Below are 5,000 nucleotides of genomic sequence, written 5' to 3' on the forward strand. Positions count from 1 at the left end.
TTCTCAAAGGTTTTGCCCAAAACGTCAAGTAAACAGATGGGCCTATAGGATTTTGCAAGTGTAGGGTCCTTATCTTGTCCCTTTTTTATTATAACTACTTCTGCTGTTTTCCAGCATGTTGGGAAGCTCCGCATTTCCAAACATCTGTTGTAAATTTTGGCAAGACTTGGTGCCAACTTTTGTGCTATGCACTGCAGTACTTCTGCTGGTATACCATCTGGCCCTGGGGCTTTCCGCCTCGCGAAGGATTTTATTGCTTGTACCACCTCCTCTTGCGAGAAGGGGTAGACTTGTAGGTTGTTGTTGTATATTATTTGATCTTGCTGTCGTATCTCCCTCTGCAGCTCAGTGTCCATGTCAGGTCGGTCGTCCGGTAGGAGCACATGAAGTAACTCCTCAGCAGTTTGTCTCCAGTCAATTGTCATGTCGTCAGTGTCTTCCTTTTTGATTGTGGAGAGCTGCATTGGGGAGTGTATTTTCTCCCTCACGATTTTGTATGGCATGCCCCAAGGGTCCAGGGTAAGATGTTCCTTTACGAAGTCTTCCCAACTCTGCTGTCTATGTTGGTTTAGGGTATCCTTAAAGACCCTCTTCTGTCTTCTATATATGGTGAGATGGAATTGTCTTTCTGCCTGGGCGAAAGCCCTTTGATAGTTCCTGCGTGCTCTACGCATAGACTGCCTGAGCCGCGACAGCTCCGGAGTCCATGGCGCAGTCGCTTTCCGAATGAGACGTCTTTTCACTGGTATCGCTACGGCGATAGCCGTCTTTATAGAGGTAGTTAGGGCCTCTACTGCCTCTTCCACGTTAAATTCAATTCCGAGCTCTGGAGGATCGAACTCCGCCTCCAGAAGGTCCCAATTGGCTCTCCCGTAGTCATAACGCATTGTCCACTCTGCTGGCACGCGGTCCTCCTCCACAGATATGTCGAATTCAATGACATTGTGGTCACTCGTGGTTATAGCGTCATGTGTTTTCCAATTCAAAATTTTATTAGCAATACCCATTGAGGTTAGTGTGATGTCAATAAAAGATGCTGCCCCGGCTCGGCTCCTATAGGTAGGAGGGTTGCCGGGGAGATTCGCAACATTCAAATTTTGTTCCATGATTAAATCTTCTAATTCAATTCCTCTGTGGTCTTGTACCGGGCTGTGCCAGAGCGGTGATTTAGCATTTGCATCCGTTGATATTATTATATGCTTGTCTTGTAAGACTCTTAATGCTGTCCGCAATTGTCCCAGGTAGATATCAATATTATGTCTGTACTGGCAATACAAACTCATTAAATACAAACTGTGTCCTTTTAAATTGACTTCTACAACCGTAAGGTGTGTAGTACATAATTGAGTAATTACAGTTGTTTTGATTAGATTACTTAAAATTATAATTGACGTCATTGGTTGCTGGCCTGAGGCAATCACCTGTGCGTTAACGGGAAAGCCAGGAATCCTTCCCGAGACGGAGTATGGTTCTTGTATTAATAAGATGTCTACTTTGTGTTCCTCTGTTAATCTTCTTAATTCATGTAAGACTAACTGACTTCTCATTGCATTTACCTGAAACACTCTAAAGTGCATCAGGATACCTTGTATGGAAATGACTATTTGGCCAGGTTTGGGCAGGATCAAAAGCGATCCTGCCATACATCATTACCATGTCATTGTATATCTTTTTTAGGTCAAAAACCCTACCCCTTCGAGCAAAAACTTTCGATACGAGTTCCTCTAGTTGTTTGAACTCAAGAGGTATGTTTGCTGCGGCAAGCTGGATGCAATCTGCATCCTCCAGAGCAGGGAATGTTATCCTTCTTCCTCTGGGATACCCGGTTCTCACCAGCTGCCTAAGAGCCACCGTCAAGATTGCTGGATCTTCTAAACGTGATAGTCTTAATGTCTCCTCACATATACCGTAAGTATTCCCAGGGGGACAATTATTATAAGTCCGTTTTCTTACAGAGGAATCTACATCTACAAGGTCAGAGTCTATGTTCTCTTTCTCCTTGCCTCCACCAATTACTTCTACTTTTACAGTTTCCAATACTACTTGTTCTACAGAGTTTTTTGACGTATTTTTTGTGCCACCACCTATTTCAGTTTTGTCTAGTTGCAAGTCTTTTAGTGCTTGATATGTCTTCTCTGCAGAGTGTCCAGCAGCCGAACCGGTGCCGGGCGCCGATGTCCTCCCCCTTGAGGCCAGGAAGCCCCCGACCTGGCAGGAGAAGTCCGCCGCCCCGCCCGACTCCGCCGCCACAGCCGAGACCCCCCTCCTGTCGGCCAGAAAAGACCCGACCTGACAGGAGAAGTCTACCATTTCCGGCTGCACAGCAGGAACTGGAACAAAGTAAGAAGCGTTAATTTCATCATCTTCATCCAAAGATGATTGTGATCTCCACCTTCTCCATCTTTCTGCATCCCGTGCTACTTTGCTAGGTGACTTCCGTTTCTGGACTTTTCGGCTAGTCGCCATAGTCAGTCCTTTGAATCAATCTTTGTAGTAACAACTTGTATGTCATGCACTCCCTTCCTGGGGAGTGACAGACCCTTTTTCTGTACCTACAAGGGATGCATGTTTCTCGTTTATCACAAGATTTTTTGTCATGGCCATCCTCGCCACATCTTCCACAGACTGAGTTTTGGAAATTACAATACTTGGCCACATGGCCATAATCCTGGCACTTTGTGCATTTTGCCAGTGCTGTATAATCTTTAACTGAGATCGCTGTGTATCCTATATATAATTTATTTGTTTTGACTATTATTTTTCTGAGATCGGGTGCCACCTCTACGGCATGATGTACCGTAGGCCGATCTCGTGGCCCTGTTTTAAAACGTAACTTGAATTTCTCAATAAATTCTTCTTTAGTCATGATTTCCTCAAAGTTCTGTTCATACGCACAATTGATGACGTCGTCCTGCGACATGTACGTCGGGACGTCGTACATCATCATAAGTGGTCTTCGTTTCTTTGGTTTCTCGCAAACAAAGGAGTCATTTAATTTCTTGTTTGCTAATAGTTTGTCACAGTCCTCAGTTGAGGCTAATTCAACTATTAGTATGTTTTTGGTCGTTCTGACATTGTTTATTTTAATTTTGTCTGTTCTCGGATTAATACTTTTCTCAAAATTCTCTTTAGCCTTCTTAACGTCTTCACCTTTTTTCGGTTTGACAAAAATGGTTGGTACAGTTTTCTCTATGTTCTGTCTTATTGTTTCTTGAACTGTCTTTTTAGGTTGGGTCACTGCTGCAACTGCAGCATACGACCTTTGCGGTTTCTGTAGTTCATTGCGGAGCCGCTCATTTTCGGCTTTCACTTCCGCATACTGTCCTTCTAGTTTAGCGTGGGCAAGAGCCCAATTGGCTATGTCCTCTTTCAATGCCCTAATCTGGTCGGCATTTATTTTTCCATGCCTGACACTCCGATCCAATAATCGGAGGAAGGAGGCATGTCTTTCCATAACTGACTGATTCGGATTTCTCTCGTCAATAAGAGCATCATGCTCCGAAAGCGCCGATTCACTCTCCGTTTGTTCTGCCATGTTTGCCAAGAAGAGTGAAAAAATTGGGGCCCGTCTGTTACCCCCGACCGGCACCTCTGGCATGGGGGGGGGCTAATGGCAGCTCGCCCACCGGTCCCGCCCCTGGACCAAGGGCACACGTGAGCTGCTAGGTTGAGCGTGCCGTTTCCAACACACTCGTCCTCTTCGACGGCCTTGCCATCGCAGTTTTCATCCCTCCCTCCCCGGCAAGTGCCCCCCGCACTCCGGGAAGGCGGATTCACCTTCCGTCCTTCGCCCCTTACTAGGCCGAGCTCCCACTCATGGCCAAGGACCCGGCCCTACTCAGGTGCCGGGTCGGTCACCCAGACTTTCAGGGGTCTGGACCCAGCTAACCTAGCCGGGGACATGTCACCACACCCCGGCTTGGCAGATCATGTCTCGGAGAACCAGAGACACGGCGAAGGACACTTGACGGCTCAGGCCGGAATCCCACCCCGGCGAGCAAGACCGTCGGAATCAGTGCGCAAGATGTTCGGCGCACTGTGTTTTGGGAACAGGTGTTGTGTCCCCTGTGACGCAGCACCCCCTGCGCCATGCACCCTTTGCTTTCGCTTTGGGTTGGGGGACTTTTAACGTCGTCCAGGACGTGAGGAACTGCGGCAGCAGGACTGCAGGGTTCCGGGATCGTCGTGAGACTTACCCTCACACCCTCGCCCAGCCACCGCGCTCAACTCAGGGGAGACAGTTGTTTTATCTCCCGTAACGCAGCTTCCCCTGCGCCATGCACCCTTTGCTTTCGCTTGGGTTGGGGGCATTTAACGTCCTGCCAGGACGGGAGTTTTACGTCCTACCTTGACACACGACAACCCACACCTATCAACGCAGCCCGGAAGGTGTTAAAGGAGTCAGTCCGGGTCTTATATGTGGAGTTTTACATCAACGAGACGGTGCGGCACTCAAACCCGAGTTACGTTCCCCGGAGGGTCTCCACACGTACTGGGGGATCATGACCGACCATGTCTCACCCACCGCTTTTGATAATTCACGGTGGGCCAGTGCGGACCAGTGTGGGTTGCACCCAGTTAAGGGCTAGCCTTTTAACGTCATGCATGGACGGCCCTTCCCGTGTTAGCTTCGCCCCATCTTGTGGGGGTACTGAGCGCCAGGGCCACGTCAAGGCCACGGGATAGGACATTGCGGTCCCCGCCCCACTCAGGTTCCTCTGAGCCCTGCTGAAGACAAAATTTTCAGGGAATCAGAGGGTCTCCTGGCGGTTTTAACCCAGTTGTCGGGAGGCAACACACCTCCCCCGGGTGACGCCACGCAGACCGCTTTCCCAGCGAGTAGATAGGGACAGCGGGAATCTCGTTAATCCATTCATGCGCGTCACTAATTAGATGACGAGGCATTTGGCTACCTTAAGAGAGTCATAGTTACTCCCGCCGTTTACCCGCGCTTGCTTGAATTTCTTCACGTTGACATTCAGAGCACTGGGCAGAAATCA

The sequence above is a fragment of the Schistocerca piceifrons genome, unplaced genomic scaffold, assembly GCF_021461385.2.
Source record: "Schistocerca piceifrons isolate TAMUIC-IGC-003096 unplaced genomic scaffold, iqSchPice1.1 HiC_scaffold_1238, whole genome shotgun sequence".
In the NCBI taxonomy this organism is placed as follows: domain Eukaryota; kingdom Metazoa; phylum Arthropoda; class Insecta; order Orthoptera; family Acrididae; genus Schistocerca; species Schistocerca piceifrons.